The sequence below is a fragment of the Pelobates fuscus genome, chromosome 7, assembly GCF_036172605.1.
Source record: "Pelobates fuscus isolate aPelFus1 chromosome 7, aPelFus1.pri, whole genome shotgun sequence".
NCBI classification, from domain to species: domain Eukaryota; kingdom Metazoa; phylum Chordata; class Amphibia; order Anura; family Pelobatidae; genus Pelobates; species Pelobates fuscus.
In genome coordinates this window covers 154,142,549-154,169,426 of record NC_086323.1, presented here as the reverse complement: position 1 = coordinate 154,169,426, position 26,878 = coordinate 154,142,549, and the positions used below count along the sequence as shown (strand labels likewise).

Below are 26,878 nucleotides of genomic sequence, written 5' to 3'. Positions count from 1 at the left end.
AATTGGTATCTATAGGTTTATGCTTATTAGCCAAGACAAAATATTCATGAAATTTGTGCCTTCTACAACCAGCATAGTCACCGGATTTAAAAGGTGTTCGTGCATTCCACTGCAATGATTTTGATAATGGATAGTGGATAGAGATCTGCCGGCTAACAACTCTATCTCCACCAATGCAACAAAAGATATCAGGAATACCAATATATTTTCTCAATATAATTAGCCAAAGACATATTGCTTGCTTTTAACTAAAATTGAAATCATTTTCCTGCAGATACTCATCATGTATGATACAATATAAGCAACATATTTCTAAAATGCCTATATTCTGTAGCACTGATTAGTGATTAAAAATAGCATGTGTGGGGCGTGGCCGACTGCCGAAGTGAGCGGACGCATGGAGTGAGAGCTCCCGGTCCGAAACAGCCACAGCGTGAAGTTACAGCAGCTTTTACCCCCGGTACACGGCGAAAAACAACTCAGCAATACCTCCTTTACCTCTCATGTCTCCGGCAAAGCAGACAAAGCTGACGGATTCGATCCGCTCGGCGAAAAGAGACCGGTCGCGGCCGGCGCAAGATGGCGGCGGCGAGGAGCTGGAGGCATCACAGGCCTCAAACCCTCACATGGAGAACGAGGAGCAGCGTTACACCGACGCTCCAGTCACGGAAAAGAGGCTGTATGCGATGTTGCAGGACTTTAGACTTAGCCTCCAATCTGACTTAAGAAAAGCCACAAACGATATAAAAAAAGAGATAGCAGATCTGGGAGAAAGGACTAACAACCTGGAAGCACGCACTGATGACATCTGCGCAGCACAAGACACGCTAGCAGACACTGTGCAATCACTGGTGGAAGAACAGCAGTTCCTGAAACGGAAAATGGCGGACATGGAGGACCGATCGCGCAGAAATAATGTGCGCTTTCGCGGAATCTCAGAAGGTATCACAAGAGAACAACTACCTAACTACCTGTTGTCTCTGTGCAAGTCCCTAGTACCAGAAATGGCTGATCGAGACTGGCTGATGGATCGTGCCCACAGGCTACCGAAGCCGCAAAATCTGCGACAAGATACGCCACGTGATGTAGTAGCACGCTTTCACTACTACAAAACAAAAGACAATCTTTTACAAGCGGCTAGGAAAACGTCCGCGATGCCTGAACCGTATGCAGGCGTTCAATTGTACGCAGACCTATCGGCTATGACTATGAGCAGACGGAGGGAGTTCATCACCGTTACCAAGACACTACGGAACAACGACATTCAATACAGATGGGGATACCCGACGAAGCTACTTATTTGGAGGAATGCCAAGACACACACCGTCAACGAGCCGGAGGTGGGAATGCGCTTACTAAAAGAATGGGGCCTGTTCCCGCTAACACTACAAGACGCTCCAACCGCAGCATCCCCGACTAGGCCGCAAGCGGAATGGCAGATGGCGGGCTCACCGCGCAGGAAGGACTGAGGATGCGGGACGTGCTTCGGCACAGGCATGTCGTTGTCCCATGGCGACTATCGAACATTAAGAGACACTCTGACCCATGATTACCCCTCTGATCTCTGAGTTGCAAAAGTAACTGGTTTGTGAGTATGTATATGTCTGTACCATGTTAGTGACTGTATCTTATATGCTACACCCTAGTACCAGGGCTGCGAGAGTTAAGGGCGTAGGGTATGCCCGATCTTGCACTGTCCAAGTGGAATGAGATCTAAGGCAGACGCAAGGGGACGGGAGCCACATAACTGCCACAATAGATGCAGCACGAGGGGGGTACACGACAGTCATACCCCAGGGCTACTAGGCTACGTTATATCACGTCAGCGCAATATCCAGAGGGTGGCGGGACAGACGCTCAGGAACTAAGTACCGCTGTTCAGCGAGTTTATACCTGTTATTTAAAAAAATAAAAAAATAAAAAAAAATAAAATGTTAAAGGGGGAATACAAAACCACAAGAAGTAAGGCTGTTATACACTCGGCATAAAACCTTAGGTACGACCCCAGGATGAGACGTGCGAGGGGTAATGTAAGCCCACTCGCACCTCACCCACGTGGAGCGCTGTTATTTTCAAGGGCGCTATGTATATACTTTGGTTATTTTTTGCCCTCTCCCTCTACCCTGTTTACGTCTTTTTCCCTCCCTTCTCCAAGCCCTGGAACAATCTGATACCACGTGTCGCAAAACGCGTATGACATCTCAAGGCCCCGATACAGCTTCACACTCTATCAAGATCATGGCCGATTCCCTAAATATACTCACATTAAATGTTAAAGGCCTCAACAGCCCCCACAAAAGGAGGCTAGCGGCACAAGAAATGACCAAATCCAAAGCAGCGATAATAAGCCTACAGGAAACGCACTTTTGTATTAAGAAACCCCCCAAATTTAATATCAAGTCCTACCCCCAAGGTTACCACGCTATGTCCGCGACTAAAGCCAAAGGTGTTGCCATCTATTTTCACAGAGATTGGGCTTTCACACCGTCCACCCAGTTTGCTAGCAAAGATGGGAGAATATTAATACTAGTGGGTTCCTTAAACGGTCTGTCGGTAACTATAGCCTCCATCTACGCGCCCAATGATAAGCAAAAATCTTTCCTCAATACGGTGTTCCGGAAAGTTGCCAAGCTCAGAGTAGGTCACACAATCATATGCGGGGACTTTAACTGCGCCCCGGACCCCAGTGTAGACGTTAAAAGGGAAGGTGACAAGCAACCACAACAGCACGCGTTCTCCCTAGGTCTGCACCTTAGGAATCTGATGCATGTGCATGACTTCTATGACACCTGGAGAGGGCTTAACCCGAGCGGGAGGGACTATACATTTTACTCACCGGTTCACAGAACTTACACAAGAATTGATTTATGTTTGCTAGACACTAAAACGCTGCCCTTTGCCACTAAAGCGCACATAGGACCGATCACGTGGTCCGACCATGCCCCGCATGTAGTGACCTTGCGAATCCCGTATCCCGCTAGGGGTCGGGGCACTTGGCGTCTAAACGACAGTTTACTAGACACTCCAACACACCTCCAGAGAATACAGGCGCGAGTGGAGGAGTATTTCACAAACCATGCTCACTGCTCGTCGCCCGTACCTACACAATGGCTGGCTCACAAAGCGGTCATAAGGGGAGAATTGATCCAATTAGGGGCTAGGACAAAACGTTTACACAACACGGCGCTGCATACCGCTGAACAAAACTTGGCCAGAGTAGAAGCCATTCATAAAACAAAACCTACATTGGCAACACATACGCAACTGATGTCACTTCGCACAACACTAAATAACCTCAACCTCGCCACCACAGAAAGACACCTGAGGTCGCTGAAGCAATCATACTACGTCATGGGCAACAGGGCTGGAAAACTGTTGGCCAGCAAAGTGAGGCAAACTAAACTGCAATCTAAAATCCCGTACATAACCTCCGCTACAGGAGATAAGTTGTATAACCCTCAGGACATAGTAAACGAACTAGCGAAATACTACGCATCATTGTACCAATTAGAAAATGACCCCGACACGTACCAACCGTCAGAAGACGAAATAGTCCGTTTCCTGAACAAAGCTCCCCTAGTTAGTTTAACACAAGCACAATGCACCCAGCTGGAGAGACCCTTCACAGAGGACGAAGTGGAAACTGCAATAAAATCCCTACCCAAACACAAAGCCCCAGGACCGGACGGTATGTCCAACTATTACTATATCAAGCTAGCCAAACAACTAATCACACCTCTCACCAAACTATTTAATTACATAAAAGAGGCAGGAACCATGCCCTCAGAAATGCTAGAAGCCCATATAGTGACACTGCCCAAACCAAACAAACCCCCTACACACTGCGCAAATCTACGTCCAATCTCACTCCTGAACGCAGACACTAAACTATATGCCAAACTCATTGCTTCCAGACTCAAGCCTATCCTCCCAGACCTCGTATCGGAGGAGCAAGCAGGGTTTGTCCAGGGCCGGCAGGTAGGGGACAACACCAGGCATTTCTTGAACCTGATAGACTGGGCGAACACCTCACACCAGGCAGGCCTTTTATTAGCGCTCGATGCCGAGAAGGCTTTCGACCGGCTACACTGGGGGTATATGTTGCTCACACTAGCCAAAATGGGTTTCCCTCCAGCTTTCAGATCGAGTATTATGGCACTATACCAAAACCCTTCGGCAAAGGTGTTTAGCACAGGTTTCATTTCTGAAAGATTTACCATACGAAATGGCACTAGACAAGGCTGCCCCCTATCCCCTCTCATCTTTATTCTCTGTTTAGAACCGCTCATAAGGACGATAAAACAGGACCCCACCATAAAAGGGTTGAGCACACCGGGGGGCACCAAAAAGTTAGCTTTGTTTGCAGATGACATACTCCTATTCATTACAAATCCAGAGTCCTCCTTGCCTTCACTTATAAGAACGCTGGTAAGATATGGACAAATCTCATACTATAAAAATAATATCACCAAAACGCAAGCCTTGCCGATTAATTTGCCAAACATGGTGTTAGAAAAGATAAAACCGCAACACCCCTTTGACTGGCGCACAAGGTCTCTACAATACTTAGGCGTCAAGCTGGCTAAATCCCTCCAGACAATGACTAAAGAGAACCACTACCCTCTGATCAATAAGGTTAAAGACACACTTGAAAAATGGGACAGCTTAGATACCTCCTGGCTAGGCCGAATCAATCTAGTCAAAATGATGACACTGCCGCACATCCTGTACCTGTTCAGAACCTTGCCCATATCCCTCCCAACTTCATTGCTTAAACTTTTCCAAAGCACAGTAAATGCACACATCTGGAAGAGAAAGCCTCCAAGGGTAGCTAAAGGATGCTTGGGAATTTCTCATGGGAAAGGTGGGCTAGGTATGCCTGACATCAATGCATATTACAAGGCATCCTTCTTGGCACAGGGAATAAGACTCCTCAGGAATCACGACTCCTCACATAACCCACTTTGGTTGTCATTAGAAAATGCATGTCTTGAAACGCAGGATACCACTCATTATCTGTGGACATGTTCCATGCCTCCAAAATCTCCGAGCCCGACCATACGGTGCTCGATCAACATGCTTAAAGCGTGGAAAACCTGGAGCCCGCTAGTGCTGGATCCAACACAACTTTTTAGGAAAGCGCCAATCGTAGCATTAGCAGCCTACTCTCCGGGTTTACAAATGGGTAACTGGTTGAATAAAGGTGCAAGACGAGTGGGGGATTTAATGTCAGGCAACGATGTAAAACAATTCGCTGACTTGCAGAGGGAGTTTGGATTAGTCTCTAGAGATATGTTTCTATACCTAAGGGTTAAAAACATACTGCTAACCCGTGGCAGGCTCACGGAGGTTGGGAACAAGTCACCAATACTCCAACCACACCAACTATCCTTGAATAAATTAGCGAAACCGCTCTCTATTTGTTATAACGCAATCATCACACATAATACACCAGAAAAACTGCATTACATGACAAAATGGGAAACGGACATAGGTCGCCAAATCTCTCCAGAGGACTGGCAATTAGCATTGAAATACACTAAACAGGCGTCGAGCAGTCTCTCGCTATGGGAGGCCTACAATAAAATAATTATGAGGTGGTATCTGGTGCCACAGAGGTTAGCGACTATGTACTCCGGAGTCGCGAACCGATGCTGGAGATGTGAATTAGTCACGGGCACCATGCTCCACATGTTTTGGGCATGCCCACTGCTTAATGACTTTTGGAAGCAAATTCAAACCCTGATCTCAAGCAGGACTGGTACAAACTTCCCTCTGCAATCTGACATCTACCTACTGCATGTTATACCCAATATAGACGTACACCCTCACAAAAAAGTGATTTTAAATATCTTGACGGTGGCCAAAGTAGCTCTAGCAGGCAACTGGAAGAGCAAGCAGATTCCTCAGATAGAAACTATACTTGCTAAAATGGAGAGTATTAGTGCACATGAGAGGATGTCCAGCAAGATGAGAGGTAGCCTGGAAAAATACGACCAGGAATGGGCATGTTGGGCAGCTACTTAGTAACTAAAAGAAACTGGAACTAAAAACTTAAGGGACCAAGACGTTGGGTTGATGAGATGTTATTGATGCTAGACTGTGGAGTGAATCCAGGGAACTCCCTTCCCCCATCCCTTTTCTTTTCTGTACCCTATTCCCCACTTAGTTAGAAAATTTTAACATAAAATGTTTCAAAGTTATATGCATCACATCCGATGTCGCCTGTTAACGCTCTACTATTCTGTTAAGCCGCAGAGGAAAAATCGATGTTACTTATTAATGATGCTTGTGCAGATGCAATGTAAACCGTTCACCATGATATGTGTTGCATATGTTACTCAACAATATTCAATAAAAATGATAAATGAGAAAAAAAAATAGCATGTGTTATGTAAATTTTTTTGCACTCGAAACACATGTAGAAAGATTATTTGATAAAGAATTATGACCATTTGTCACTCACTCTCCTTCCATATGCTAGGGCTGATAGACCTATTATAAATTAAACAGGTAAAGCTATTAACCCCCCTCGATAGTCCTGTATAGCACATTCTTCCCACTTCAGCATCCAAGAATCTTGGTTGTTGTATTGACCTCACCCAATTTGATCAAAATCTGTTGATGTTTTTTTCCTTCACCGTCATAAAGTAGGCTATTTCTGGATTGCTTTAAAGCTGGATAAGCATCCAAGAAAGGTTAATTTTTGTTGCTCATATTGCAATTGGATCACATGCCAGCAGGACAAGGCGGAAAGGGATTCTCCAAGTTTTGAATGGTTACATTATTTAAAACGATAATTTTTGCAATATTTCACAATTTCAAAAAGTCCCCCACAACATAAAGTCAGATTGTTAGTGGATATGTTTGTTATACAACTCGGTAATAAGAAAAATCAATAGATTGATTTTAAATTTAAACCACTCTTTTCTGACACAGCAGGCCGTTGCTGATCTGTGCCGTACATGAAAATGATCAGGGGGTATTAGATGCAGAAGGAGACAAATTCAGGCAAAAAAATAAAATAAAAAAAGACTTGCAGACTCAGTGGTGTTTTTTTTCATAAATGGGTAGCTTGATAGGGTCTAACAGACACATATGATAGTCAAAGGCGCTACCTCCCCACTCCTGAGGCCTCAGAAACAAAAAAAATCAGTTTGTGTAACTGTAAAATACAAGATAAAGCTGACACATTGAAACTCATCTATTATCTAGTGTGAGGTAATACGTTCTAATTGAGCACCTAGACCTTGCATTGAAATGTCGATATGATAAGGTCCTGGAAAAAATGGCCCAGGGTGAAGACTGAACTAAACTTCTCAAGCTTTACGTCAACACCGGTTCTACTAAGGGTTATTTACTGGACTTTGCAATGAGCAGTTTTCTTTTTCCAGTCACACATTTTTTTCTGGTTAGAGGTTGTATTTCGAATATAATATATTCTATGCTCCTTTTAGTAGAACTGGAACAATTGGTTAGCTAAACTCGAAGAGTTGAATATTACAATTAGCTTTTTTTCTTCTTCTTCTTCTTCATTGTAATACACAGAGCCTGGCATAGAAATATATCTCGCTGTATTATTATACAGCTTTCTTTACATAGATACCACTGAACGAATATTAATAATTCACTATCCATTTTCATTTGAGGAGTATCCTGCTGGTCTTTACCTTTTCAGTTGAATGCCTTTTTTCAATACACCAATGAATTATTTTCTACAATCTATAAATGTAAAAAAAAACAAAAAAACATTCCATTCATGTTTCATGTGCAATGTACATATACTGTTGCTATGTGATTGTTTTATTGCATTTATTACATGTGGAATGGTCAATAAATAAATGTACAAAAATGTAAGACTGCATATGCCTTTATGTCAGTGGTGGCCAAAAGGTAGATCCTACGCTATCGTAGCACTAAATTCTCCACAATATTTCACAATCTTTGACCAGACAGGCAAACTGTTTAAAATGGGAATAAGGTCAGATATAGATCTTACACTACTGAGATCAGTAAATGCATAAAATATGACAACATCTAAATAAAGCTTTATTTTGATATGTAAACAAACTGTCTATTGAAAAATTAACCATCTCATTGTAGTATAGACTCTTACACTGTCAAACACTGCAAATTGTGACCCAAAAAAAAAAGAAAAGTAAAATGTAAGAAGGCACGTCAATAAATATGTAAATTAGTGTTTTAAAAAGTGCTTACGTGAACAATAATTGTTATAGCTGTGCAAACAATTCTTGTGTCCCTCCTCACACAACAAAAGACATAAAAACCATGAATCATAAGTGGAGCACTTACATAAACCATGCTTAGGGGCTTCCAAAGCAATTAAAACATTAACTTAGCTGAATAAAGGGTATGCAGTTCTTTATCTCTGTTATTGGGAAACAATTATTGTAATTCTAACAGCCATAAACTAACAGAGAATTATGGGAGTTGTTGGCCAGCCCTGATCGATACGGCAACCTTACTGATAAATGAACACAAGTATATAAAATGAAAGATATTATAACCTTCCCTTAATAGCTATTATTTTCCTTAAAAATCTCCTAAATCTTCACCAGTATATACATATAAAATAAAAACAGCTACTAAAATTTAAGCAATACAAAAAAATGACATAGAACATAATATATATAATATATGATAAAAAAATACTCTCATTTCTAAGTACAATAGTGTGAAACTAGATATTGTGCTGATCACGCTCTCCAGTTAAAATCTACTTTCTTTACTTGTCTTGATAACACTTTCTTTTATCTAGATTTGTACAATGCTTGCTTTTTTTTTTTTTTTTTTAATAATGTTTTATATATTAGTTTTAGAAGCTGTTCATCGTTTATATTTGCATATGTAATATTGCAGCTTAAAATAATTGGTGGAGAAACTTACATCCAATGCTTTATACAAGGCAAACTACTCTGGCGCACAAGTGGTGGTGCTCATGGTTCCGAAGTTGCCTAGCACCCTGAACATGATAACGCACTTGTGAGACACATTTCAACATTTCCAGCTTACTTGATTTCTTTGTCTACTTCAGTATCTGTCCATTTAATTTGTTTTGATCATGATCAACCACCAATGGACACGTCAGAGTAAAGGTTGTAACCGATAAAAATGCAAATAAATAAAAATCCTTTTTTATATGTCATCAAAGTAATCACACATGTAATTAATGGAAATTTTTAAGCCAATACTGGCACGTCTATTTCTGTCAATAGGAGTGCAGAGCTAATTGCATACACCTTTGCAGGGAAGTGGAAGCTGAAATAATTTTAACCTAGCATTATTCTTAAGAATTGCAAAATTACAAGGAGACCTCCAGTTTACTGATACACGTTAATTTACGGTCATAAACAGTTCTTCCTTTTATATTCCCTTGAATTTGGATCAGTTGTAAAATACCGGTAAGTTGAATTGCAATTTAAAAAGGTATATAAATTTTAATTGTTACCAGACTGAGCATCACTTTACTTAATCACAACCATAAGAGAAGCAGACAGCAGGTAAACCGTTAACTATATATTTAAAAGGATAGCTCAGTAGTTAGTGTTCTAACTGTAGTACCTCAGTTGTTGGCTTGATTCCTCGTTTCTGTTCACTCGTGTTAATTTGGTAAAATTAGGTAAAGGAACACTATAGTGTTAAGACTAGAATCCTGAATTGCTAACACTATAGCGCCCCTGTACCTAGTTGTTTATAGCCTTTTCCGTTAAAAATAATAAAATACAGGTTTTACTCCCCCTTTTCCCCAGTGGTGAGACTCCCTCAGCACTGCCCACCTTTCCACCTGCTGTGACATCGGGATCATGACATCCTTCGGTGATGATCCAATCCAATGGGGACCTGAGGTGTATGCAAAGTGGGTGCTGTGGACATCCAACCTTGTATTTTTTGGACTGACCATTTACCCGGTCTCTAGTGGCTATCAGAAAGACAGGTTAACTACTTTGAGGTTATGAGTACTAAGCCATGTAGGGTATACGTATAAATATGAATAAATACAACTAATGCACTTATTCATGCACTCCTCATTTCCCGACTTGACTACTGCAACTCACTACTCATCGACCTTCAAAATTCCTGCATTGCCGCTCTTCAGTCTGTGTCAATGCTGTAGCCAGGCTTATCTTCCTGATTGACAGCTATTCCCACACCTAACCCCAATCATTACATTCCCGTACCCTTCATGATCCAAATCAGACTGCTAACACTAAGTTACAAAGCCTTTACTAACACCACTCCTCCCTACATTTCCTCTTTACGGAACAAATTCACCCCTTTTCATTCCCTACGCTCTGCAAACTTCCTTCTCCTGACATGTGTTCATTCCTACACTGCAAACTCTTATCTGCAGGATTTTTAAAGACCTTCTCCCCCCCCCCCCCCCCCCACCCCCATTCCTTTGGAATTTGTTACCCTGTGCCATTAGTCTCTACCTTAGCATCCAGTCCTTCAAGAAGCCACTGGAAACATCTCTTCAGGAAAGCTTACAATCTTCCTGGTTGACATTTCTCTCATTTCACTGCCCTCATCAGTTCCCTTGACTCCATAGCCCAACTCACTCTCTCTTCTGCCACTGTGCAGTTCTTCCACACGCCACCTTTTTAGCCTATTTTGACACAGGCATCTTATCCATCAATCCATACCCTCTATGACATATTGTTATTTCTCTTGTGTGTCTTTACCCCTTCCTTATATTGTAAGCTCATTTGAGCAGGACCTTCTTCATCCATTGTCTCTGCTATAATCCATATGTAAATACTTGTCAAATATCACTGCGGAATATGTTGGCGCTATATAATGATAATCATATACATTGATTAGTGTAAACAACTAATTTAAGGATAAAGGGGAACTTTATTGCCTCTTTCTTTGACTAGAAATGTATGAATTAAGGTAAAGGCACTAGTCTATAAAAATTGTATAATATCAGTTGTCACAATTGATGTTTCTAAGGTCCTTCTAATTTGCCTATATTATAAATTAATAGTAAACTAGGTTCTTAGGGTAGCTTTATGCAAGTCCCAGGCCTTCTTGAATTCCCTTACAGAATGTCTTTTAGAGTTCCAAAGAAAGTCTAACTATGGATCTACCAAGCAAAAAAAAATGCTTTCACACATTACCCCTGAACCTCCAACCCTCCAACTTGAGGTGATGACCACTTGTTCTGACGTTGCCCTCTCTGAAAAATGCTCTTTTCCTTAATATACTTAATGTTTCCTATCACCTCTCTCCCTTCTCTCCTCTAAGCTATACATATTTAGGTCATAAAATCTCTCGTTGAGAGATTTTTTTTTTTTTTTTTTTTATATCCATGCACCATTAATATATAAAGATCTGGGTACTCAAAGTCTTCTATTCAATGTAGAAAGATCATGGACATATCATTATGTATTGTGTTGGTTTACTGTGCAAGTTAAAATACTTCCATTGTGTTAAAAAAAAATCAGCACTGAATTTCTTAGATTCCAAAAAACCTAGTGAAAACCGTCATGGTATTGATCTGATCCCTTAACAACGGGATTCATTATGTCTCTAATAAGCCCACAATCTCCAACCTTTCCTCGTTAGAACATCATTATATAGCTTTAGTCAAAGAGCCTGTCTCATTTTCTGACTCCTATAGATCAATAGTAGGACAATGTTCAGATAATTAGTCCTATCACAGACCCCTATAGTTTTGCTACAGTGTAAATTGGAAAGAAATACTCAAATATGGAAGATGGTTGTACACGGTTGCCAAAAACATACCAGTGTTTTGTTTCACCAATTAAATGTCAGTTTTTTAGATTATGACATAATCTAATCATGCTCAACGTTTATGAGAACAATTCAGGGCATTTTTATCCATCACCACTGCATGAGGAGACCTGATTGTCCTCACTGCAGGGCTATCTTCCTACCAAATCTGCATGTACGCAGATAAAACTCTTCCTTTCTGGTGGCCACTTATCACCAGTATTATAAATTTATAGTACAGTACTAACTTGTGTCCTCTGAAACAGATTTCATTGATGGGAGATACATTGTAAAGAAAAATTACACGCACATCGGCATGATAACTGCTTAAACATCAGCATGGCATATATGGTGACAGCACAATTTTTTAAATGTTAAGAGTAGATTGCAGAATAAAACAACAGAGAGTTAAAGTGTGGCCGTAGGCAACAAGAGTTAACAGAGGGTACCGACGTGGTACCTTATGCTGTGTATGAACAGCTCCCTGTCAATAACCAAATTGTGAGGTGGTCGGATAGGAGCTGGGGGGTAGGTGGTGAAGTGGAACCAGCATATCTGGGTTACGCCCAGTTTCGGCGGAGGGTGGCCGCTGGGCAACGGTAATGCCTTGTGCGTGCAGGAAACCCTGGCTTGTGCATTATCATAGGTCTGTGTATGTTAAACTAGGGGTTAAAACCCAACTTAAATAAGTATGAAAAGAAAGGAAAACATGAAAAAACAATAGTCCTGATGCACCCTTGGAAGCTGGGACAAACGGGACGATGTTGGCTGGATCCCAAGCAGTAGTGGTCAAAGAGATTATGAGGCCCATATCTGCCAGGAAAGTGTCCATCTCCACGATGTCTGACACTTTATATTCAGTGCCCTGGTGTTGCATGAGGAGTACGTGCAATGGTCTCCAATGGTACTTCACCCCTTTGACTGCTATTGTCGCTATTAGTGGTCGAAGGTACTTTCGCCATTGTAGGGTTGTGAGTGATAGGTCGGAGAAAAACGTTAAGTCCATGTCTTCGAAGCGGTAGGGATTCTTCTCCTTGATGTCAGCCATGAAAGCAGCCTTATCTTGCCCATTTTTAAATTTGACCAGGAGGTAGTCTGTTGCAGAGCTTGTGAGTTGTGGTGGCTTGGGCAGGTCGGAACATGCCGTCCAGCTGCATCCCTTTGCTTAGGGGGTAGGAGGGCCGCAAAGAGACTTCTCAGGAGATGGGGCCACCCAGCTGGGGATACAGTGTCGGAGAGGCCTCAAATTTTAACGTGCTTCCACCATCTTTTTGTCCTGCTAGTTGGTGGGTGAGTGTAGTGTGAGCCGAGGTAAGGTCCTTAACCTGCTTCTGGAGCTCTGTCATTTGTGCTGCTTGTGTTTGAGTGGTTTGCTCCACTGCTGTGAGGTGATCAGTAAACCCCTCCCTTACCTGGGAGATCTCTGGGTAAAGCGATCTGTGGTGACTGGGAGACCCGCTGTCGGCTGTGTGAGTTTGGGAGGCCCTTTTAGCCCAGATTTTCAGGGCAGTGGAGGGGAATGCCGTCCGAGCTGTCAGAGTATTCATCGGAGTCGGCTGCCATGTTAGGCCCTGTCAAGCCATGCGGCCTCCACAGCAAGTAGCCTATATCTGCGGTATTCCGCGGCCGATCCGGGCGCAGCTTTTTCATTTTCCTCCCCATCGGTGTAGGGATGTTTGCAGGCTGTCAGCAATGTAATAAGTTTCCTTGCAAGGCTGAATTTCGTCTCTTGGAGTTGCGATCGTCTGAGAGCAGTAAGTGTGGGACTGACCATGCCAAGAGCTGGGTCCGCCCCCGATAGTGACACTGTTTGAATGATGTCTTATTTAGTCAGGAGATTTATCTTTTGGCCAATTATCAAATCCTCTCTTGCAAACCTTGTGTCTGGCATGTCCCTTTAACAAACTAATTCTTACATTGCTTTTCAGAGATGCCTCCAAAGCTGTTGCTATGCATAATAAGTTAACGTCTATTGTATTCATACTCCAGGAAAAATAACAGGCCTGTTGCTGTTTGTGAGCACTGTTGACAAGAACATTGAAGCCTTGCAATTTGTCTGTGTCTTATTTAGCTTTCAGCTGCCCATGTAGGGGACTCCCACTAACAAGCTTTCAAACTAGTGACATTTTACTCTTACAAAGTGCTATGTTTTCGCTTCATCAATTGTAACAAAATCCAGTGGTTTAGCAGAATCAGTTTAGAGATGTGTTGTTCAAAAAGTGTCTATACAGTTCTTTTTTGGATATTCAACAGAACAGGATGCTATCTAGACTGCATGTTGGCTATTTAATTTCCCCCAATCCACCTTGGTTTTAGAATCTGGTAGTCATAGCAATTCGTTTAAGATTGCATAATAGACAGGGTAGATGGGTAATCAGTTCGGATTTGCCATACATTATGGGCTTCTAATTTCTGTAGCACATTGTTCCCAAACAAATCCGCAGACCGCAGACCGCAGACCAAATCCGCAGACCTTGTTCTACAGGTAGCAATGGCATACAGTGTTGCATTCTGGGTAGTGACATTGATTTGTTTACCTCAAAATAAATTGTTTTTCTTTGCTTCAAATGAGTCAGAGGAATCATTCCCAAGCAATTCAAGAACACATGTCAATTGTATCTATAGATTTTCGTCTTTAAACATTGAGGGAAACTAAAATAACGGATAACATGAATAACAAAACAAGCACACTAAACTGAACCAGACAGAACAAATCAATCTGACCAGGAAGCGGCTAAATAACTAATCATTTCTTCCAAAAAGCCTCTTCTAAGTTTTAGATGTGCAGCCTGAGTATTTGGAGATAACGGAGTTTACACTGTTATTTGAATGGATATACTGATTTCTGCACTAAATTTCAATTGACTAGCTACTAAATGTTATATATGTAGTTATGGTACTCCAGGTATTGTGGACTACATGTCCCCTACATCTTACCTAATGAATTGTCAGCATAATGTCTGTAAGGACATAATGGGAGACGTAGTCCACAATATCTGGAGTGCTGAAGATTGCCTACCCCTAAACTAGGATTAACCAAATATTTATATTTATATATACATACATACATACATATACAGCGCTACAGAATTTGTTGGTACTTTATAAATAATAATAATAATAATAATAATACTATGCACACACACAATTTCTACTGACAGGGTTACAGACTAAGCAGAGGATTTGGCAAGGGAATTGTAAATGCTAGGTCAGTTTTCCAGCTTTTTTCTTTTTGTGGTTTTAAAATCTGCATTTCCCTTGCCACTTCTCCCCAGCAGAAATAGCAGATATAAACCCCGATGAGAATTATATGGCTCTTCACAAAACCTCAGGTATGACATAAAGTGCAATACTCGGAGCAAGATGCTAAAATTTCAGTGTAACACATTTCAATGTAAAATCCAATGAAAGGAAACGTGGAAATTTGTCTCCTTGGGGCATGGGTTTGTGGAGCCTACCTCAATTATTCATCCATTAGGATTTAAGAACAAAAGGAAGTGCCTTAATGATATACATGCTGAATCACATTAGCGGGAAGCAGGAGGGTATTAAATGGAATACTTTATAATTGGCTAATTTGGAGGGTCATTGTTTTGACACGTTCCATTTTCTCTTGCCATTGTAACATGGAATTAATTACGAAGAAAGATTTGGTATTTACGTGAAAGGCACAAGCCTGCACTCCATATATAATTGATGGGGGTGAATAGATATTTCAGAAAATAATAACTAATGGATGTACCAAGACAAAGACAATTTCACACTTTGGTCAGAAACCATTTGGCTACACAGCCTTATATGGTACAGTAAAATGTGTCTCTTTTCCAAACCAGTAATGTAATTAAGGGAATTAAAACAGTCTGAAATATTTAATTATAAAAGACAATCATAGCAATTATCATAAATGTATCAGTTTATTTAAACCGTTTTTATTATAAAATAAAATTAGAGCATGCAACATTTTAAAAGTGGGGCTTTTCTCTATATATAGCTCTTTATCCGCCTTTGTCACTCTCTTGAATATATAGCTGACGTGCCCATATTCATACTTTATCTGTTTTATTAAGTGCAGTTTAGCAGTTGGGGCTAGGCATTTAGAATGATAAATAGTCTCATAATTTCTATAAAAAAAAACCAAATGCTTATAGTTGAAGCTACAAAACCATAATAGGTATTCACAAACACGTATTGTCTGTGTCAATGCATATGTATATGTAATAGGAAAAGTATTTTATGGGAAGCCATAGTTGTGCAATGATTTTAAACAGATAAGTAAACGTGAAATTGTTTACGTAGGTTGCAAATTTTCCTGTTTTAAGTTCTCTGCGAGGGTCCGGATACCCTCACGTAATTGTGACCTTATAGTACCAGGTTATCTTTTGATCAGCAAATTTTTCAAATAATTGCTCACATATTACACAAAATAGTTCCCTTACATTGTTTTTTTGTTTAAATTATTTGAACACATGGGAGACATTTCCTCTTCTAAAGAACTGTATTCCTTCTGTTCATGAGTGTTTCTTTGGCAACTCCATATGTTAAATGAACCCCATTATTTATCTTCCTTCGCAGTGTGTTTGTGTAGGTGGGTCTAACACGCAGATAGAAATCTCCATCACTGTATGTAGATATGATCTATAGCATTATCTTATTTTGTATTAAGGCTGATGTTGTACACAATGGTTACTGAAATGGTTAACAGAATAAAATAAACAACTAAATATCTAAGCAGCCTAAAAAACACCTCTCATAGATTTATACTTTGCACTTTTGTATCTGGCCATGACAAGATGGACAAAAAAAAAATGGCATAATGGGCAGGGTATTCCTTAAATTCCATAAAAGGTTGACATTCAGTGCTTGGCAAACCTTCATGGGTTAAGGTAGGTTTATAGTTAGTAGCCCTAACTGCACAATTGCGGCTAATTAGTTAGGACTGGTGACTATAGGGGGAGATCCTTTGAGACATCTAATACTATCCCATTTCTTAAAACACCGTGCATGTCTCTGATATCAAAAACAGATTATGTAGGCATAAAAACAGCCTTGGATTTAATGTGTTGCCATTTAAGAAATAGCTTGTGCAGGCTGCAAAGTGAAAGTTTTCAAAAGGCTGCTAAAACAAAGAGCTTTTGCAAAAAAATAATAATTATGTATCGCTAATGAAGCATCAAAATTAAAAAGTTCGGTTTGATTTATGATCACTGCAATAGCCTTGCTTTTAGATTAGAGAATAGGTATGGGTGAGGGGGTTATATTATTGTTGTCCCAATGGGAGACAAAAGGCTTTCAATCACAAGATAGAACGAAAATTTAAATTGATGTTGCAAGACGAATGACCCACACTAATGGCTGGATAGCCAGACATCAATTCAAACTGGATGTTAAATAAATTGGATATGCAAAGTTGAGGAAGGACGACTTTTGCATCTGTCATGAATAATTACGCAGCCATTATGCCATCAGGCATTTTTGGGGGGCATTGTTTAAAAATGATTTAGTCTGTCCCTAGCAGTGTCCGCCACACAAAGCAAGGACTAACTGTGTTACTGTCCATGGACACAGACAAGTCAAGCCTATTTTCCATACAGCTGGTTTCGAGCAAGCCACCAGCACCTTTACCACTGTACTAACATACTAAACTTGATGTATGTATAAACAGCATTTATTGTAAATATACACACGGAAACACAAAGATGATCAATATACATGCTCTGCACCTCATAGTTATTAAAACCCACAAAACAGTATTAGTCTGTCAATTATTATTATTTTATTATTTATGTAGCACCAGCAAATTCTGTAGCGCTGTACAATGTCAATCATATCTACATACAATGTATATCAGATATCAGTTTGGATAAGGTACTTCATTTTCATATATTTTTGAACAACGTCATAGATTACATTTTATTAAATCCCACTAACACTTTGGATTAGAGTTTTTCAGAGTGCCCACAATGTCATATTCTCCTGTCTAATATCAATAAGCAAAAATTTTGTTGATCCCACATAAATCCATCATTTTGCCAATAGTGACATGATCAATAATAGCATTCTACCACAAGGCTGTTCCTTATCAGTAAATATGAGAAAAAATACAAAACACCAACACACTATCTTAAAATAAGAAAAGCTAATCTAGCTATGTACATCTATACATCTATCCATGTTAGAGCATCACAAACAATATATAAATTACATTTTAGTAATCTGTATTTTCCCCTTTCATTATCCCTGCTCTACATTGAATAAGAGGTGTACTGTACCTATTGCCAACCGAGCAAAAGATCCCAGGCTGTAGGAAACCACTGCTAGATCCTTGTGGAGAGGGCTATTTCTTCAATTCAAGTCTCTCTTCCATGCTGAGGGTAGAATCACAAACCCCAGTGCTGTGCTCAGCTGCATAGTGCTGTTTCTCTTCTCCCTGCTTGACAGACATTGGGGCTTTGCTAAAAAGAGCAGCAAGCTTTTGACAAAGCCCTTTAGAATAGACCCACACCATCTAGCATACTGTTGGCTGAAAGACTGTGTGCTTTAGGAGCCAGCATCAGCACAAGTGTGATTCCTGCCCTCTCTCGACAGGCTTTGCAGCTCAGGCAGTGCTCTGATAGAAGCAGAACATTGTTTGCTTTTCTTTTGCAAAGCTCTTTCTCTTCAGCAATCCAAAAGCATCCAGGAGACTCTTCTACAGATTTTTTTTTTTTTTAATGGCCCTGTTGTAGAAAGCAATGTTACATCCAATTTACTCTCCTGATCCTGTAAAGTAGATATTTTTCCATCCTACCAAGTGTGTCAGCTTGGTCTATGAACCAGACTCACTGCTGTTGCAAAGCTCTTGTCGTCTGAATACTAATGAATTCTAGTGATGTCAGCAAAGTCAGAGTCTGCCCTGGGACACTTTTAATAGCCACTGGACAGCACACACGCAATTCATTCACATGGAAATCAAACTGGTTTCCTCTTACAAAATCAATAACCCCAGAGGGTGTTAAGCACACACATATAACAAAGAAAAAAAAAAAAAAAAAGCCTTTAAAGTGGCTGATCTAGGACAACCACAATCACTGTAAGAAATGATTTAACCCTTCTAGTGCAGTACAAGGGTTGGCACTGAAGGGGTTAAGGGATCCTAAGATCTCGCTTTATTCATTAAACACCTAATTGTACTACACTGAAAAACCCAAATGGAAAAATGCAAGTAAAAATAGCCAAACTGTGACTATTGCAGGGGTGGATATCATTTTTTAATATCAGCATTTCCTGCCACTCAGATTTCAATGCCCTGCAGTCCTTTGCTAACTGAATAAACCCCACTGATACGTGTTCTAGGTTGTGACATACAATCCTGCTAGTTATTTAAGACAGTTCTCCTGGCTTTGTGTGCGTATGCAATACATACTCATATTTATAAAAGGTCTTAATAGGTTATGGGACTGCCTGCTCAAAATGCGATTTTAGCAATTTTCATTATTTAATTTCGTCATCATTTATAGGGGCTCTGTTGTGACATGTCCATTCGTGGCAAGATATTTAGTGGTTTCTACACAAATGTTGAAACCTTTTTTTTTTTTTTTTTTTTTTTTTATAATTTTCTTTTAATCCAATTTGCCTTGCATGGGTCTACTACAACACTGGTGCCATATAATGTTAAAAATAATACTACAAATATAATATATATATAAAATCACAGACATACCAAACTAAACAGGAGGGGGAAACAAGACTCCATGCTCTTAAACCACAGCAGCTGTCTCCAAGGATTCCTGTTATTGGTGTCAGCATATGACTATGAGTGACTATGAGTGACTATGACTATGAGGCTTGTTAAAAGACAAGTCAGCACTCAGAACATAAAGTAGTTTATTTATTAAAATAAGTGGTCAATTGTTCAGAACTGACAAGAATTTCACATTCTCCAAAAGGTTCTCCAAATGTTAGTTAGACCTCTGTGACATGTCTTAATAAATATCCCTCTGCATGTAAGAATACGTCTAGCCAATAGTTTAACCGCGTTCCGAATACGAATATAATGACTGTTATATCACCTCAGTTTTTGCCATAAAGTGCTTAAATCCTGTAGGCAGTGCTCTTATCTGGAATCTGGAAGTTAGAAAATTAAATAATAGCCTATTAAGCGCTGTGGAATAAGTTGGCTCTATATAAATATCAATAATGTAATATTGCATGCATGAATTGTACTGAAAGGGTTAAAAGACATTACTCAAAAAGGTTTTATTCTTTGTTCTAGATTTAATTACAAAGAAAGGTATAAGCAACAGAAACGTCAAAAGCCACAATTAAAAAAACACATCTCACTTTTTTTAATACACACACACACACACGCACACACACAAAGTAATGTAACAAAAGCAAAATAAAATGAATTGAACCCATTTGTTAGAACATGGTTGAACAATGAAATGGTTAAAAGCAAGGTACTGCAAAAGGCCACACAGTACTACGTTGACCGTTGATCTTTGCTAAGGCAGGATGTTAAGGATGCCTCATACTGGAAACTGCATACCGGAGGACATATTTATTGCCATTATTTCCTCCTGTAAAAGTATCTGTTAGGCCCTCCATGACCATGCTATTTACTGCTTTTCAATGGCTCGATGGTTTCAATGTAACAATCAACCCCAGTAAATTATATGTGGGAGTAGGTTCAGTTGCTGTTGATGGCAGTACCACAATAATCCGATAAAGTTCACACATCCAAAACGAGCTGTTGAACTTGCAGGGACAATGTCTCTTGCAGATTCTTGGTAGAGAAGTGTCCTGTTTACAGAGTAAATGTCATGCCGCTATTCGGCTTGGCCGGATTTTGGTATTGAAAGAAATTCAGCTAACAATCCAAGCAGCCAAAATAGTGACTATGACTGTGCTTGCATGCAAAAACGGCTAGAATATTACCTGGCTACGCAATAGCAGATATCTTTGCAATGACAATTTTGAGTTGCCAAAATTAGAGTATTATATATACACCTGGATTTAAAAAACAAAAGCAAATTTGAATTATTTAAAAGGTTTTCCAAAATTATAAAATCAAGTAGTAAGCTGCTTATTTACCTCCTCCCCCCCCCCCCCAAAAAAAAAAAATACCAAAACCAGCCTCTTCTGTATCCCTACCTCCTTTTTTACTGGTGCCAGGAATGGTACTCCAAATCTCAAATAATGTGCAATGAGTTTGAATGTTGGTTCCCATCAGACTCTGGAGCGTAGCAGTCATCGTTCAGGATTTCAGCCGAATTTTCACCCAATGGCCCCAAATTAGGCCTTTTTACAGTTAGGCCCAGAACGAATCTCAAAGTCTAATTGTTATTATTATTCCCTACACAATGACTTGTAAAGAATAGCTGCACTTGCAAAATTTAGACCAGAACAGCCCAGTTTGAATGAAAACAAATGATCCAGTCCAGCAGTATATTCCATTTAAGATTTACCAAGCTACATTGTTTAGTGAATAAGTCTATTGGAGGTAGAAATGTGGAATCAGCAGAAACTATGTTGTATAAAATAGGTGTGTGTAATGTAGAAAGTGCATTTTACACTGATCCTAGGCATACCTTTGACAAGCGTCTGATCTATATGGCGTTTCTAAGTTTGTGGTTGCCCACACCCTGGCCACGTTAATTGTGACGACAACTAGTCATTTCTTGATATTGCAAAATGGATTTAATTTGAAATCCAGAATGAACAGACTGCTACAAGCAATATAGTCAGCATTTAAATAAGAGTGACTGTACAAATATATCAACATTTGCTGGGAAAAAAGGGTGGTGCATCCATGATTATACCTTGGAATTTTCTTGAATTGACTCTGAGATGCTTCAGATCATTATGTCATGTTGTGCTAAGTAAAGAGTTTGAATAGTCAGACCTCACAGAAATGAACTTAGAAGAGCTCAAGAGCCCACTCCAAACTATGTGCATAGGAAAAATCCAGAGAACTTCTAGAGTTAGTAGTGGAGAGCGGAACCTGGTGCACCCCATTTAAGAAGTCAAACTGTCCAAAAATGACATGACTACTTAAAATGGGGCGGGGGGGGGAATTATGATACTTTGAGTGTTACTTTAGTGCACATGATTGGATTTAGCAAAGTAAACCAATCATTTATAGATGGAATTAGTTTTTAGGTTGTCTGTCTGTCTGTCTGTCTTTTTTTTTTTTTTTTTTAATAGAACTTGGTAGAAACGAAAGACCACATTGACTATGCTAAGATGATAACTGATGGTTTGGGCAGCGCCCCACCAGTTTACTTGCAATAATTAATATTTTTTTTAATTATCAAATATAATTCTCTTTTTTCAGTTTTTAACTGTTTTGTGTTCAACCAACACCTATAATGCAGTTAGGTTCAGAAACATTTTAACGCAGGTTTTGTTATTACAGCGGTTTACCAAAAATAAATTGAAGTTACTGTTAAATAATGAATATGGGCTACAAGTGCAGTCTTTCAGCTTTAATTTGAGGGTATTCACATCCAAATTGAAGGAAGGGTCTAGGACAGGGATAGGCAATCTTCGGCACTCCAGATGTTGTGGACTACATCCCCATAATGCTGACAAAGCATCATGGGGGGTGTAGTCCAAAACTTCTGGAGCGCCAAAGGTTGCCTATGCCTGGTCTAGCAAATACAGTTCTTCAAAATGTAGCCCCCTCATTGTCAAAGACAAAATGTAATTGGACAATTGACTCAAAAGCTTTTTCATGGATAAGTATGGGCTATCCTCTGTTTTTTCTTCATCAATTAAGCAAGCAAAAAGTCTTTAGTTGATTCCAGGTGTGATATTCACATTTGGAGGCTATTGAAGTAAACCCACAACATGCAACAGGTCATCCTTAGGCTGCAAAAAAGAAAAAGAAAAACCAGTAGGGATAGCAGAAACATTAGGAGTGGCCAAATCACAAACCCCTTCACAAAATACAGCCAAGTAAAGAACCTTCTCTAAGAGGTAGACAAGTCATTATCCACATTTCCAGATGCAACTCTGTGTGATAAAAATGTGGTCTGTCCCTTTAAATGTTAGAATTGCAGTTCCTCTTGTTAATACCCTCTGCAATTGCTAGGTAGAGTAAGAAAAAAAAAGACTAATCAGATTAAACGCTATGGGAAATTGCCTACTTCATTGACATTGGCTCTAGTAGTAGTTACTACTACAGCCAATGTCAATGAAGTAGGCATACAATTCTTAGTGGCAGGAAGTGCATTTATTTTTTGCTATGTAGACATTTTTCTTTACATAATTGCAAGAAAAATAAGGAATGAGTCAAATCCCTGTGTCCAGTCTCATGCACCACCAACTTGAAATGTCATCAGCCACCACTGGTCGGTACATTAAATATGGTTGCTATCTAACCATAGCAACTGTACATTTGTTTAGTTTTTTTTTATTGGAAAAGGAGTGGATTGGCAAAGGTTTTTTTTCTGAAACAGAAAATTGTCCATATGCATCCACTAAACTTGCTCAATCAATTCACATTCTACTATCCACCCTCAGCACTGAATAAACATGTAATTCTGTCAAATCTCTCCTGATACTTCATTGTCTGCTAAAGATAAGAAACACCCTCTCTAAAATCACACAAGAGTCCCATAGAGCTCAGTATTAAATGGGTTCACTAAATTTGAAGATCTGGAACATTTGGTAGAAAAAAAATAAATAAAGGAAAACAAACATTTACAACAGGTTTACAATCTAACCAGTCTTCTACGGCTACAATACAAGTGAGTTTGCATAAACATATATGAAAACCGAAAAATTATTTTAAAATTCGACTACACACAGAACATAATTACAAGAACATAAATGTTTTAAGCATAGCTGCATATACCCAATAGTACAAACAAATAAAAACTTACACATTGTCCTTAGACAATGTTTAAAAATAATCAGTCATCAACGTTTCATATAAATATAACAAGGTTTTAAATCTTTATTTCATGCCATAAGCCTCTGACATAGGCTCCATCCGTGAAGGGGTACATTGCACTATTAGAAAGGGAGATGCTGGTCACTTGATATTATGACCTTAAAGGAATAAACATACCAAGGATCATACCCATAATCATACCAACTCAGCAGTAAACTTGAATGTTCCCCAGCATTCTATATCCCTCAAGCCCTTAGAGGGCTAATGAAGAACTGTCCTGAGAATATCTCACAATATGCGGTTAATTATGAATCCCCCAAACGCTCACAGAGATTGTCTACTTGATTTGCACAAACCCATGAATTATTTATCTATTTCAAATATTAAACTCAACAACACAAATGAATTCCTAAACTTCAATTTATAACCCATCACTCTTGTGGTAGGCATGCAAAATAATACAATTACATGAACTGAAATCTAGGTGGAAAATACTGTTAGTTTATTGATCCTACAATACAATTAAAATTGATGAAATGGAATGAATCTGGCAATAAAGTTTAATCAAGGCTGTATGTGCATGCATATACATATATAAATAAACAGCATTAACAACAGGCATCCTGACCGTTTCAATTTCAATGGAACAGTCCCTATTCCTTGCAGTTCTGCTTTTGGGTAACCCAAGGAACTGTCCCCAGATAGCGTAACGCTAATGCGTCATTAGATGCACATTCGCTATGCTCAGGTTACCAGGACTATGCGGGAAGTGCTAAGGCAGTGTTCTTTGCATGGTCCAACCTTTGTGTGCTAGGTTACTTGATTGGCAGACAGGCAGCATGAACTGAGCTGCCAGTGCTTCGGACGGACCAGCTACCTTTCCTTGTGGGTCTGCCCTCTTTCGGTGCCGCTTTTAACTCCACCTACCAGCTTCCCACTTCACGGGATGCCGAAGTAGGGGGGTATGTGAAAAGTTTCCACTGGATATGTTTTTAAACAAATAGGCCATGAACGATATGCTATATGATATGGCTAAACCCAGGTTTTATATAATTGGTCATGCCTATAATACATCTTTTAAGCCAATATTATTTGTAACATTTATATAGTATCAATTTCTATTGCACTAGATAGTTAAATAAAAAGTATTGCAGATAATTTCAAAAGAAAACCAAATGGTTTTGATAACTTTGGGTGATGGTTGCAAAGAATCTATAACAAGTGTAGGATTGAGATGACATAACCTGCAATTCCAGCCTCCTCTAATCGCCTTCTTTTCTCTCTGTCAGACAAGAAAAGGAATAGGCATGGGCAAAATAAAACCGCCTCACCCAGAAAAATTGACAATTCTGTCCACTAGTGAATGGAATGCACCAAAAAGTGGAGAGAGCTGGGTCAAAATTGGAAAGATCCGATGTTTATAAAAATATTTTTGCCAATTTAAAATAAAACATAATAAACCTACCAGGAAGCTGAAATGATATTAGTAAAGCTTGCATACTCAAAATGAATCTTAATTTAAAGTCCTTGCCAGATTCACCCTAAATGCATAAAAACTGACTTTTAGGGTTTGGACATTGTCCAAAGAAACCATGAAGTTTATCCACTAAACAGGAGAATGTAGGGAGTTAACAACAGATTTAAAAAATTTAGTAGAACCCATTTCTTTCTAGTCTGGCTTGCTTTTCTCTCTCTTGGCTATTTTACACCTAATTTTGATCTATATGATCTGCTTGTACTCACCATAGTCCCCGATTTATTGAAAACACCCTTCTATTAATGTAGGAGAAAGCAATCCCTCATAACATATGTGAAAGATAGCCTATTGACTTCCCTCCCCGACTGTGAACCCTGCTGATAAAATTCTAGCATTACGGTTCTATAGTCTATTCCATAAAATACAAATATGGTTTTATTCGTGCCTTAATCGCAGCTACTATAAATGGAAGCTTCTTTCTATAAATTATTGTAGTTATCTACTGCCAGAAGGATGTGCAATGTATTTGAAACCCATTATGACATTCCAATGGTTTTAGGGTCCGCCAGATTTTCCTCTATCCTTTTTTAGTAGACTGCAGCTGTTTTGTGAAATCTTGTCTGCACTGGAAGAATGGAAGTAGTTTTTGGCAAAGATGAAGAAAGGAAAAAAGTCTGGATTTGTGGTTTTCTAAAGCACAATTCTTTGTTTTTGACGATCTCTGCAATGTAAAGGCAGATATAGTCCTTTCTTAAAGTTGCCATATATCATGATTCCCTCCCAAGAGTCTTCAGCCAACCGAGTATGGATTATACATCAAGATTCAAATTGTACAGAAGATACTTAATGTCTACTTAAGCAGAAAAGAGAATCAGTGCATAACACGAAAAACGTAAAGCTTATATATAGATAGATAGATAGATAGATAGATATATTGGAAGAATAGAATATTCAAGGATATGATAATAGTTAATATGTGGAGTAACAACCATGTGGATTATATATCAAAGGAGAAACCGGACTGCAATTTTGGATCCAAGAAGGATCCTACCCCATATAACATTATTATGCAACTATATTTTTGGTGTAGAGTAGCAAATGGGTTCTTCTTCAACAACAGTAATAAAGAACTAAATTGGAGTTCAAAGTAACAAAGATACAATATACTGTATTGGATGGATAGTGTATTAAAGTTAAAAGAATTTAGCCGTTCTGAGCCAGAAACTTGATAATTTTATTGGGTAGCTTAGGTGTATGAATTTTAGTTACTGGAGAAATCGGATTGGACAGATTTTGTCAATGTGAAAATGCCTTAGGGAAAGACTTCTCAAACATTCTACTAAAATATAGTGAGATATATATATAAATTAAAAAAAAGGACTTGTCTGACATCTAATGTATGGCTTCTACACAGACATAACTTGATGTCAGAATGAAGACATCACAAGACGTCATGATCGCTATAGAACAAAAGGAACCGCACTCAATCCACAAAAGCCAAGGGTGCTAAACCAGACCACGGGTCAACACCATCCCATTAAGTGAAAATGTAGGTAGAAAATGTCCAGGCATTCCATAACCTTCAGGCTCATTTATTGGGCCAAACAGAACACTACAACTTTTCGACCCACACTTGGATGTCATGACCGGCATTGTAACGTCTATGTGAAGCACCGCCAATATTGGTACAGTAAATTTTGTAATGTTATTGCTGTTTAATTCGGACAAAGTGAGCATGATTAAAGAACACAAAAATGCATAAGATA

At 39.3% G+C, this 26,878-nt stretch overlaps 1 protein-coding gene across 3 annotated transcripts in view; it reads right to left on the bottom strand.

Moving 5' to 3' along the window:
- PRICKLE2 (prickle planar cell polarity protein 2) overlaps nucleotides 1-26,878 on the bottom strand; it is a 300,098-nt gene that overhangs the window by 65,886 nt on the left and 207,334 nt on the right. Inside the window, exon 1 of one of the 3 annotated variants that reach the window (XM_063426829.1) lies at nucleotides 18,027-18,614. The exons of the other annotated variants lie outside the window; for them this stretch is intronic. The gene's annotated coding sequence lies outside the window, so the exon portion shown is untranslated. Of the gene's footprint in view, nucleotides 1-18,026; nucleotides 18,615-26,878 lie in introns of those variants that run through there. 3 annotated transcript variants of the gene reach the window in all.